We start from the raw sequence: 13,246 nt of genomic DNA on the forward strand, positions 1-13,246 counted from the left end.
CAAGCGGATTTTTGTGTTCGGTGTAATTAGCATTTCAATCATACTGTTCATAATCATAATACCTGCTTGCACGGCTACTATAGTATAGTAATAAATGAGTAAATAATTGTATAATATATCATTTCACACTTCACGCACAATTTCTTGCTCCATCCAGCCTTGAAACTGCGGCACGCAGCAGGCAATGGCACACAAACGCACACAGCAGAACACACCGATTTTCTTCAATCAGCAATGAAACCTTTTTTAAAGCTTGCTACGCCTTAGCTGAAACATTCACTGTTTGTTTTCTCTTTCAGTGACACTTCACCTTGAATATTTGCCTTTTAACTGGCACACTTGGTCGTGCGAGTTAGATTTTCATTTGCTAACAAAGCCAGCACTAGATACGTAGTTCTAAAGGTTGATAAAAGAGGCTAGTTGGTGGCTCTTCATACTTTCTACCCATCTCATGATGAACTCTTGCAGAGATACTACTTCTACATACTCACTTGAATGTAGTGGAAGTACCATGTGCGCGAAAAAAAATTTAAACATTTGAGAACAGTTGACAGTCATTTTAGCATACTTTAAATAGGATGAAGGCGAAAGCCTGAGCACCCACGAGGCATTCATTAAATTACTTGACATTCTCATTCGAATGCGTTGTTACTTCCCATTACTTGTTTTCTCCCACCAAAGGTCATGGGTTCGTGTGTCTTAATTAAGTATATCTCAATTAACTGTACTTTAATTAACTTTGCCTTATATAACACCAAAAGGTCATAGGTTCGACCCCAACCAATGGTCGTGGGTTCGACCATCAATGGTGGCACCATAAATTTTGGTGCCACTGAATTCTGGTCCTACCAACAGTCGAGGGTCCAACTCCCACCAAAGGTTGTGGGTTCGTATGCCTTAATTAACGCCAAAGGTCATGGGTTTGACTCTTACCAATGGTCGTGGGTTTGACCATCAATGGTGGCACTATCAATTTTGGTGCCATTGAATTTTGGTCTTACCAAAGGTCGAGGGTTCTACTCCCACCAAAGGTTGTGGGTTCGAGTGCTTTAATTAACTTTGCCTTACTTAACACCAAAGGTCGTGGGTTAGACTCCTACCAAAGGGCAAGGGTTCGACTTCCACTGAAGGTTGTGAGAGAGTACCTTAATTAACTAGATGCCTCAATTAACTGTCTAATGAACTATTCATTAATTAGCACCAAAGGTAGTGGGTTCAACTCCCACCAATGGTCGTGGGTCTCACTTCAATTTTGGTGCCATTGAATTTCGGTGCCATAACGGCGGACGGTCAATTTTTTGATAATGCCGGACATCAGGTTTTTTGACCCATGAGCCAGTTAAGGCTTTCGCCTTAATAAATAGCCGCCAGCATGCGCTTTGCCCCTTGTACACCTTCACTGCCATCATTCCTTAATCAGCAAGGGACCTTATAGCAGCGCAGAATCGTTTTTCTTGCCTCACCCAAGCTGCAGCAGCAGTACTGGAGCATGCGAAAGCCTCCTCTACGCATGAAAAGCCCTTGGGTGCGAACACCCCATTGCAAAGAAGGAGCTGGCCACACATACCACTGAAATTATGCTCTCTCCATGCAAATGGGATGGCCAGGACAAAACCTGCCAGTGTTTTGGAGGCCGTGGCTCCTCTCTCGCGCTTATTTCTGGACATGCTGCACCATCTAGTGGCACTGTCGAGTAGTCAGCACGTGGCCTACGAGACGAGAAGCGTGGCCCTCTGGTTCCTACGAATGCGCGCTTGCTGCACACCCAGTGGCACATACTCAGTGACCCAAGATGGCGAGAGGTTCATTGAAGAGCGGCACATTCCCAATGCATTCATGGCATAGCTTGCTGAAGCAGTGCTGTGAAAGATGTTCATTGAAAAGCAGCACATACCCAGTACCAGGGGCGTAGCCAGGGGGGGGGCTTATGGGGCTTCAGCCCCCCCCGAAATTTTTTCGTGCTGCCATGCGCCGCCGACCAAAACAACTCCTGGCGCCGGAAATCATGCTCGATTTGGTCTAGAATGTCTTTAATTCACGCTCGAAAAGACATTTTAGCGCGAACATTGCGAAATCGGGCTGGATTTCGCGGAAACGCCCATGCATCGGGAGTCACATATCGTAGCGCAAGGAGCCCCACCGAGCACAAAATTTCACGGGCGTTTTGATGGCGAGCGGGCTCGTCTCGGCATCTCGCGGAGGCCGCGGAATCTACGGAGCGCTTGGATTTCAATTCTGAAACTTTGTGGGTATAAAGTTCTCATAACATTTTGATGCGAAAGGTGCACTGACATTTCTAAAGCCGTGCTTTAGATTTTCAATTCCGGAACATTGTGTGTTTAATGCTGTTGTAAACATTTGACGCCAAAGGTGCATCGACTTTTTTAAAGTCGTACATCGGGCCATACAACGAGACAACCCAAATCAACATACTATCAGACAAGTTGACAAAGCACGCAGCGAGGTGCGATGAGACAAAGCGTTGTGGTGGTTCATTTGTGCCGTCAGGTCACAGAAAAGAATATGAAAATTTTTTTTTTTTCACCTGCGCCAAAGCATCCATGTCAAGACACTAAAGCCACCATTCTGACTAAGTTCTTATTTATTTTTCTACCTAGACTTTTATTCACGAGGATACATTGAGACTCTTTTATTTTTTTTTTTGTTCTCGCAAACCGCGGGCTGCCGACCCAGCCAGAGCGCATGCGTTTTTCTCGTGCTGCATCGACAACCGCGCGGCGTACTTGGATGCGCGTTCCTTTTTCTCTGGCCGACTGCCTTTTCGCCTGGCAGAGTTTTGGACGCTTTCTGGCTAGTAGACGAGAAAAAGAAACAATGCATAGTTGCTCGCCGCCAGCACTGCGGTGACTGGACGGATTGCAACGCGTTCGCTTGAGCGCAACCTCTCCAGAAAATTTTGTCTCGCCGGTGTAGGATACCGAGAAGTATGCGTATGGTTTTCTGTGGACCAAGCGTAACACGTTTTCTTCGATATTCCTTCGGTAGCCACACTAGGTGCCCAAAGTAGGCATTCAATTGTATCCAACATGCTTTCCTTTGCGTTATTCTATTTCGCCGCCCCCCGCCCCACAAAAGAAAAAAAGGAGACATTGTTGCGGCGCAGCGAATTGTCGCATGGTGAAAGTTCGATTTTGTTACTTCTTTTGCGGAAAGTAATGGGCCACGGGACGCTTGAGTTGGCGGATACTATTATATTATTGCAATCGCAGCTATATGAAGACTCCAGGCGCATTCCTGCCCTTGCCCTCATGTTCCGTATAAATAAAGGCCAAGGGCGATAACATCGTGACCGCGCGCCGCATGCCCTATGTGCGAGTGAAAGCGTGGGCGGGAAAGGGGGAGGGGGTGAGCCGACGATGGTGGCTCAGTCTTGTGTGCGCAAGGGAGAAAAGCGGGGAGGAAGCGCGCCGCCTTCCGTCGCACGCGATACATTTTGGGAGTGGAGGGATGGGGGGGGGGGGGGGTGTTGTGATCTGTGAATCTGTGGTTGCGCAAGCTGTTTATTTGCCTTGTTTGACGCATAATATATAGTGACTTTTTCTTAGGTACGTAGATTTATTGGAGACTTGCACGTATACTTAAACATCTTGTTGCGAGGTTTTGTGTATATGCGCAGTCAACTTTGTTTCCAGTGACAATTTTTTGCCCTGTGTCAAGCTGTATCTTCACATTTGTATATTCTATTGTATCTTCGCATTTCTAATGTACGAAGGCAAGTCAAATGAAAGTGAGACAACCCGCCCCGCGCAATAATGGCTCGGTTCATTATTTTCGAGGCATGCGCGTAGCACATACGCATCTCATTTACAAGTGACATGCAGAGGTGAGGCTAAATGTTCTTTAATGCTCTCATACACTGGGTTGAACATGGTTGCGTGACATAATGGACACTCCAAAAGTTGAACAGCTTGGTGTCGTGAGGTTTTTGACAAATGAAGATGTTTCCCAAAAAGAAATTATTCGCCGTATGGCTGCCGTATGCGTTGAACATTGCGTTTCATTGGCCACTGTGAAGCATTGTAGCAAACTGTTCAAAGAAGGACATGAAAGTTACAAAGACGATCCATGGCCGGGCCAGAGCCACCGTGCAATCACCACCACCACAATTGAAAAGGCCGTGGTTGTTCAGTGGCTATGGTGTTGGGCTGATGAGCACGAGGTCGCAGGATCGAATCCCGGTCACGGCGGCTGCATTTCGATGGAGGCGAAATGCGAAAACACCCGTGTACTTAGATTTAAGTGCACGTCAAAGAACCCCAGATGAGGGTGACAACTTTTTGTCTGCAATTGTGACCGGGGATGACTCATGGTGCCGCTACTAGTAGCCTGAAATACTACGGCAACGCTTACAGTGGAAACACTTGAATTCACCACTCCCAAGGAAAACAAAGGCCGTCATTTCTGCCGGAAAAGTGTTGACTTCTTTTTAGATCGTTAGGGGCCATTATTGATCGAATTTTCTAAACCTGGAGAGACTCTAAATCGTTTCAGATATTGTGAAAGGTCGGATCGGCTGCGTGTCGCAATCAAGAACAAACGACGTGGAAAATTGAGCATTGGGAACATCTTGCTTAACGACATTGCCCGTTCCCACGTCGCTGATGTGGTTAATACAAAACTGGCAAAGTTCAAGTGGGAAACGCTGCAACATCCCTCATGCAGCCCAGACCTGTTGCCTCGCGTCTTCCACATATGGTAAAATTTGAAAAAAACTGCTCAAGGGAACCAGATTCGTGTCGGAAGATGACGTGTAGTCATTTACAGATTTTTGGGGCAGCAACGCAAGGAGTTTTATGAGACGGGAATTACGCGACTCGTTAGTAGGGCAAGTGTCTAAATACTCATGGTGACTACTTTTAAATAAAGTACCCCGTTTGTCATATATTCGCATTGGCTCACTTTCATTTGACTCGCCCTCGTATATTTTGCAGAACTCCTGCTTTTTATACGTGCTCTCTGTCGCGACTATAATTTCGGAGCAATACACAACCGGTGACAGCTGCTCCTGCGCAATACATTCTAACAAAGGACAGCGTCATTGAGATTTTCCCCTGGTCGTTGCATATGTACGAAAATGTAAAAAAAACACACACACACACACACACACACACACACACACACACACACACACACACACACACACACACACACACACACACACACACACACACACACACACACACACACACACACACACACACACACACACACACACACACACACACACACACACACACACACACACACACACACACACACACACACACACACACACACACACACACACACACACACACACACACACACACACACACACACACACACACACACACACACACACACACACACACACACACACACACACACACACACACACACACACACACACACACACACACACACACACACACACACACACACACACACACACACACACACACACACACACACACACACACACACACACACACACACACACACACACACACACACACACACACACACACACACACACACACACACACACACACACACACACACACACACACACACACACACACACACACACACACACACACACACACACACACACACACACACACACACACACACACACACACACACACACACACACACACACACACACACACACACACACACACACACACACACACACTCGACTAATTCTATAAGGAGAAGGCCGAGCTGCAAAGTGAGCCCCCCACGAACGAAATTTCTGGCTACGCCACTGCCCAGTACACTTATGGTTCAGCCTGCTAATGTGTCAGGTTGCTGTCCTTGAGGAACCCTTGTGAAGTGGGCTCGATTCCCCTCAGCATAGGAGAAATTAAGGGATTGTTCTCGTCATTGTAGAGCGGCACACACCTAGTTACCCAAGTTGGCATCAAATACGCTCATTGAAGAGCGGCACACACATACTGGCACATACCCAGTGACATAAGTTGGCATCAAAGAGGTTCATTGAATATCAACACAGACTGAGTGACAAATACCCAGTACTCCAAGTTGGTGTCAATTATTTTCTTAGAACAGTGATACCTACCTAGTCCCGCATCTACTGTGACCCATGGCAGCATGAAAGAGGTTCGTTGAAGAGCGACACATATACATATACCACATACTCAGTCACCCAATTTGTTCCAACGGTTGGTTTCGAAACCTGTTCCCTCATCACAGCAGCCCGATGCACTACTAATTCGACCAAGAACCACCCAGTGACCCAGGTAGGCAGGAAAACGGTTGGATACAAACATGCATAGATAGAAGCATACATAGATAGCTAAATACAGTCAAATCTCATTGCTACGAACCCCACATTAACAAATTTCTAAAATTTACAAATATTTTAAAAATCCCCGCCAGATTGCCTATATTTTCAATGTAAAAATATTTCAGAACTACGAATTTCAATACAGCGCATATTTCAGAATAACGCACATAGCTTATTTCCCCCTTTATAACCGAGGAACATCAGTATTACGAAGTAACAGCGCTGCAACTTTCGCGCGAAACAGAAACCACGAGTGCAATAACTATCATCATCACCACGTCGAGTGTCAACTGCTTCACGACAAGCTTCACGACAAAGGTTTGGCGATGTTCGCGCGAGGTCCTACGATGAATGCAGCTAGCAACGGCGCCAAGAAGAAGCGAAAGCAGTTTTCGCTGCTGGACAAATTGGATGCATAGCAGGAAATCGACGCAGGGATTGTCAAGCTTCACCGGGAGTCACAACTCGCTTCTACGAGGAAACGGCTATGGCTGGGAAACTTTTCAAAATTTAATTTGATACTGTCAACCCCGTTCTTGGGGTCATTACAGGGAGGGTGATGTGTCAAGAATACATGAAACATAATTTTCATTCTATGTAGCATACGAATTCACTGACGCTGTTGGTAGTTAACGACAACAACAATTAGAAAAAAAAAATCCTAGGAGCAAAGAATAGTAGTTATAGAAAGAAAAGTCAACAAAAATTCTCGTAGCAATATTTAGTATACATCCTCGCAAAAGAAAGTATCTAACGCATTTTCAGTCAGCAGACCCCTCGTTGCTCACAACTGCATTAGGCAATCTGTTCCACATTTTAATCGTGTCAGGAAAAAAGGAGAAATGGAAAGCATCAGAACGTATTAAATAAGGTTGGATAACTCTGCTATTATTTAGACGATCGCATCTCCTTCCTGGAGGTTGTAAATATAGATCCTTGTTTATTTTTGTTCGCCCACTCATGATTTTGAAAAGAAACTTTAGCCTATGTTTACGTCTGCGTTCCTCCAGAGGCTCCAGTTCACAAGGTTTTAACAAGGCTGTAACGGACTCCGTGCATCGGTATTTACCGCATATGAAACGGTCTGCCAGTCTTTGTATTCTTTCTGTTTTTGCCTTCATGACTTTCTGATGAGGGGACCATACACAACAAGCATACTCCAAAACTGGTCGTACAAAGGTTTTGTAGGCTGTTAATTTCACGTCCTGTGTAGCACATTCCAGTTTTTTCTTGAAAAAGTATAGTTTTTGGTTTGCCTTGGAATATATATTGTCAAAGTGTGAGTGCCATTGCAATGCGTGCATAATACTGACTCCTAAGTATTTGGAACAAGCTGCATTATTCAATTTCAAAATGTGGACCAAGCTGTTCTTACGTGGTTGAAAGACGCCAGACTGCAAAACGTTCCTGTGTCTGGCCAAATGCTCCAAGAAAAAACCTGTGAATTTGCTGACGCACTTGAAATAACTGGATTTGACGCCCGTGCGACTTGGCTTTTTCGTTTCAGCCAAAGGAACGGAATAACTTGGCAGGTAGTCTCGGGCAAGGAAAAGGCTGCTGACAGAGAAGGAGCGGATTCCTGGTGCAATTATCGTTTTCTAGAGGTGGCTGAATCATACTCTGAAGACGATATTTTCAACATGGATGAGACCGCATGTTTTTACTAGCTCCTGCCAGACCTGACGATGCACTTCAAAGGGCAGCAGTGCAAAGGAGGGAAGAAGTCGCATCTTCGCATGACAGTCCTGCCTTGCTGCAATGCAACAGGCACAAAGAAAAACCGCTCGTCATCGGAAAGTACGCAAAGCCTCGCTGGATGAAAAATGCCATGGTGTTACCGTACGACTACCATGCCAACAAACGAGCCTGGATGACCAGAGAACTCTTTTCCGAGTGGCTCATCAAACTCAACGACCAAATTAGCAGGGATGACCGTAGAATTCTACTGGTTGTCGACAACTGCTCTGCTCACATTGTGAATCGCTTGACGCACGTTCACTTGGAGTTTCTACCGCCAAAGAACACGTCCTTGCTACAACCCCTAGACCAGGGCATTATAAAGAGTGCGAAAGCAGAATTTCGTAAGTGCCTTGTGCAGCAGTTGATTATCAACCTCCGCCTAAAGCAGCCGACTGCAATCAATATTCGTCAGGCAGCGGAAATGCTCATGGGAGCTTGGTGGAACTTGATGGCGTCCATTAGCAACTGCTGGCGAAAAGCAGGGCTTGTAAAAGCATCTGTGCAGCTTGAAGGTGACCTGGAGGTGACCGACAACAACCCAGGAGACCTGTGGACCGAGGTTGCGGAACTGCTGCCTGCCATCTCTTCCTTCGATGACTATGTGCAGAGTGACAAAGCAGCACTAACGGCGGCGGTCCTGACAACCGAAGAGATTGTTAACTGCGTTCGCGACGTCTCTAGTGACGACGACCCGAAGGAAGACGACTGTGGGTCACCGAACACAGAGAATGAGATCGTGTCAAACATTGATCTTTTAGTGCACATGAATAAAGTCTGCACTTTCATTGCTCGGTGTAATGACGTACCCGATGAGGTATTGCGCAAAGTGGAAGATGTAGACGCATTCTTCCTAATCGGTCGTGCCTGCTGCATGCGCCAGAAGAAAATCACTGATTTCTTCAAATAAAGCAGCTTTGAAGTGAGTGAAACATTTTTATTTGAGAGTATGCTTGTCTGCATACACGCATACTGCCAAGGTACGTCACTTTCATTCCTAGGTTTGACCACTGGCTTATAACCGCAAGTTTTTCATTACATCGATATTTCAACATAACAAACGATTTTCGGCGGTCCCGCGTGATTCGTTATATCGAGATTTGACTGTAGATACTTGGCCCCCGGAAAGTGCGTGAAGTAGCTTGAGAATGCTGATACATTAAAAGGATCGAATAATTGGACAGCCATGTGTTCTCTACATAGGACCTTTCAGGAGGCATAGACGTTTGGTAATTTGCGATGAGTTCACCTGTTGGTGCTGCTCTTTTGCAGATGGTATCTTGCTGCTTCCGCATTTATGCATATTCTTCAATGAAAGAGGTCGCAGTGCAGTCAAAACCACCTGCTGTGGATTCATTTTTGACAACCCCGCCTTCCTCGTTGTCTTCCTACAGTCGCGTTTCCCGAGCGGAATCAGCTTGGTTCTATTCAAGCTGCGTGGGGCATTGGTGCTCCTTTGTCCCCGCTGCGGCAGTGCTGTTGGGCACTCGGAGAATGCAAGCACAGGCGAAAAGCGGCCAAAGAATTTATTTGCTGCGAGCTGGGCGGCCGTCGTGTACTTGAGCTTTCCCAGCCGAGAAACCAAGATTGAAGAGGAGTAAATATTTTCAACACGTTTGTTCAGGCGGCCGATTTCATTTTGTACTATCCTTGGCACCTTTCAGGGTCGACACATGATATAGGAATGGCAAATTTTCTAAGCGCGTCTTGACTCGAAGGTTGCTGATCTAAGTTTATATATTGTTACTATGACTAGAAATTGGCCCTTACGTTCATTCTGTCACGGTGCTCTTTCTTCTAGACATGGGGCGCATTTGTGTACGCAAATGTTTTTGCACTTCGCCCCTTTTGTACGCGTCCCGATTGCATGTACATTCAGCTTTAAGCAGCCTGGGAATTCTGGCTGAAATCAAGAGCGCAAGCATACGTGCACGTGTTTGACCAATACAGTGTATTAAACCAATTCCAGGCCACGGAGGTGCTTTAGAAGATATTAAAATTCTTTTTCTGCTGCCATGGTCTCCAAACTTTTGCTCGTGACTGTACGCTAGGCAGAATGGGAGCTTTTAGGCTTGGCATGATGAGGAGTGAACGAATTTCTTTTGAGATGCAGTGCAAACCATAATATTTATAACACACAAGAAGTAGCAGTTTCGGCCGGAAAGCGGAGCACCTTGCTGCAGCAAACATTCGCTTACTAACTAAACAAGCATGGTGTCATACATGCACAGACAAACGTGAACAGCCCCGAGAAATCACTGTCACTACGCTGGCGTGATAAGGAGCACCAGTGCTATGTCCTAAACTGAACATTTCCTGCCGCCGCTCGCTTCATAATTTCAACTACGCCTCCAAAGCCCGGCATATGACTAGGTCTAATGGGGCTTTGCGTGCTCGATCACATGACCTCCAATATTAGGGCCGCGGAAAGATGGTGCGTATCAAGCCAACACATTAGGAGCGTATACAGTGACACTACAACACATGTCGCAAGTCGTTTGCAGCATTGCCGAATGTATGAGGCGTGCACAGATAATATCCTTGCACAGTGAAATGTAGCTCCTGGTGTAACTGTTTGTATATTGGCTGGATTAGAGATATCTAGTTTTGTTTGGTACAGGATAGATTTGAGCGATACAGTACATGACATGTTTGGACCTTTGCACATGCATGTCGTATACCGCAAATTACTGTGGCAATGAGCAGACGATGTGGTGCAGATGAACACATATCGAAGGGCATTCGGCCTTCCTATTGGCTAAGGCATTCTGCAGCTTCCAAACTGCTGCAAATTACTTGTGAAATGGAGTGTAGTGGAGTTGATCAAGCCACAATACCTCTTGGCTTGGTCTCGCAGCTGCAACGCATCATGTGATCGTAAACATATGGCCTGTGGGCTGCTCATTCTCCTCGCACTTGGACTTTATTCAGGACAACACTGCAATAGAGAAAATGCACCTGGAGTGTCCATATAACTGCTATCGCAATTAACATAGCTTAAATCCTGTGGTGCTTGGTTACCGTCAGGTTTCTATTTGGTGAGAGTGCTTTGTTAGGGTTTCAATGCGCAGAGCACATTCTCACGTGAAGAAAGAATTATGGCTTGCTTCGTCTCAGCGATGACTTTCGAGGTGAAAAAATATTGTTATGCATATAAAACTATTTACAGGATGTATTTTCAAAGAGAGATAGCGTTCATGAAACTAAAGAGCCCAGCCAGGTTATGTTGATTTTTCGTTGTCCTCGGAGCGATCAACGTTCTCTGTCTCCTTCACTTCAATGTAACAATATCATGCAGACACGACAGGTCATTTTGGCTGGATGGAGAAATGGCAGCTAAAGACAGTTACAAGAAGGGAGGGGGTAGGCTTTTTCACCGTCTTGTTAAATGGGACCCCTTCTTATCCCACTCATGGGCATTGAGGCCTGGGCTGGGTTGCAGCCACTATGGCTTCCCCCTGTTAGCACCCTCCTTCCCTGTAACCCAGCACTAGAAGCCGTGCTCTTATGGCGTTACACAATATACACAACATGAGACGTCCATCCACAACATGTTATTTAAATCTAACAAAAAAGTTATATAGTAGCACCTGAAATTATTTACGTTGCTAAAACTTGCACATACAATTTTATGAAGCTGATCATGACAAAGCCTCAGGAGAACGCAGCTAACTTGATTAACAAGGAGCATCGCTGTGGCACGTGCTGTGTCACAGTGATGTCATGGTAAAGGGGGTAATTCCTAAAGCTATTTTTGACATAGCTTGTGAGCGTTTATAGTGGAATTTTTGTTAATCTTTTGGTTTCCCTTGCCAGCAGTATTCTATAAAACCAGTTTATGTATAACTTGTGATGTGTCAGCATGAAAAACCAAAGACTTAGGAGACAAGGCCACATTACAGCACTGTTGCACATAATACAAATAGTGGCACTATCACATTGCACTTTCAAGCCGATGCCTCCACATTACTCTCATCAACTCCTAAACCTCCAAGCTGTGCTCATTCTGTCAGCTTGTAGTGATGTCACCAAGGATGAACCCTACTTGACCATTCTGCAATTTTCTGTTGTTCTGCTTGCAGGGAATGAGTTGTGCTTTAGTGCATTCTACTGCCTACTGCTGAGCTTGAGCACTCGTGCATACAATCGGTGAAGCAAGGTTAAACTTGTTTCACCGTTCAGAGAATATTATTTAAAGCTTTCTTGTGTATTTTGACTAAAATAATTTCTTTCTCCCATGTTATGTGTGTTAAAGGGGCCGTGAACCACTTTTTAACGAAGTCAAGCAATGCATTTGAAGTTAAATTAGACTACTTCAGAAATACTTTGCCGCAAAAAGTTTTTCAGTGCGTTCAGAAAAAGCGGAGTTATTCAATATCAAACGTCGTTCACGGTGCTTCCACTCCTTCACCGATTTGCATTGTGAAGGCTATGGCAGAGCAGGGTGTGCTCACAACACTACGCTTACTGAACGTCACCTTGGCATGCAGTTCAAATTTGATTTTGGATGTTCATGTAGACATCATTATTTCCGATTTTGGTGCCTGCGACGTGCCAAATGTGGTTGTTCCCAGTGAGCCGCATTGCACTCAGCCAGTGACTTTGTTGCGGCACCCCGCGGCGGCCGCGATATCTACGTTATGTAGCAGACTGCAGCTACATGCAACTGCAGCATTTGCTTTGTGCTCAACAAGGCTAGAGTGTGCGCTTGCGCTCATATGCTCCTGTTTGGCTATGCTACGTGGTGCGGACCAGCTTTGCCCTATGCCAGCTTGACTGATGGATAGTAGCCACATCCAATTTGTGTATGCTGAAGCACTACCAGTAGCCCATTGAGAAGTGAAGTCTGCCAAAGCATCTAATCAGGAGTGGCCAGGAGTGAGCCCATGCTGGCAAGCTTGTGTGTGGTCTGACCTTAAGTTTTGAGTGGTTTGAGGCTAGTTGAGTGTTCAAAACTAGTCGAAATTAGCAAGAACTGACGGCTACGGCACCCATAAGTAGGGTGGCCAAAGTTTATTTCCTGTGCAGGTGGCCCATGGCCCAGCGTGAAGAGACGATAGTCTGCTTCTTCTGGAAACACATAATTATTATCTAACTTCGAAAGCAGATTTGTACTTACTTCAGCCTGTTTATTAATATGTCTCAATAAATACACACAGTAACTGTAGGAAGAGGCGCATTGTTCCAAACACCCTT

The 13,246-nt window shown here is 45.6% G+C and overlaps 1 protein-coding gene across 5 annotated transcripts in view; it reads left to right on the forward strand.

Annotated features, from left to right (window-relative positions):
- The window catches only part of CYLD (ubiquitin carboxyl-terminal hydrolase CYLD), a 145,033-nt gene that overhangs the window by 54,807 nt on the left and 76,980 nt on the right, over positions 1–13,246 (forward strand). The gene's annotated exons all lie outside the window — the stretch shown is intronic.

This window comes from Dermacentor andersoni, chromosome 1 (assembly GCF_023375885.2).
Source record: "Dermacentor andersoni chromosome 1, qqDerAnde1_hic_scaffold, whole genome shotgun sequence".
NCBI classification, from domain to species: domain Eukaryota; kingdom Metazoa; phylum Arthropoda; class Arachnida; order Ixodida; family Ixodidae; genus Dermacentor; species Dermacentor andersoni.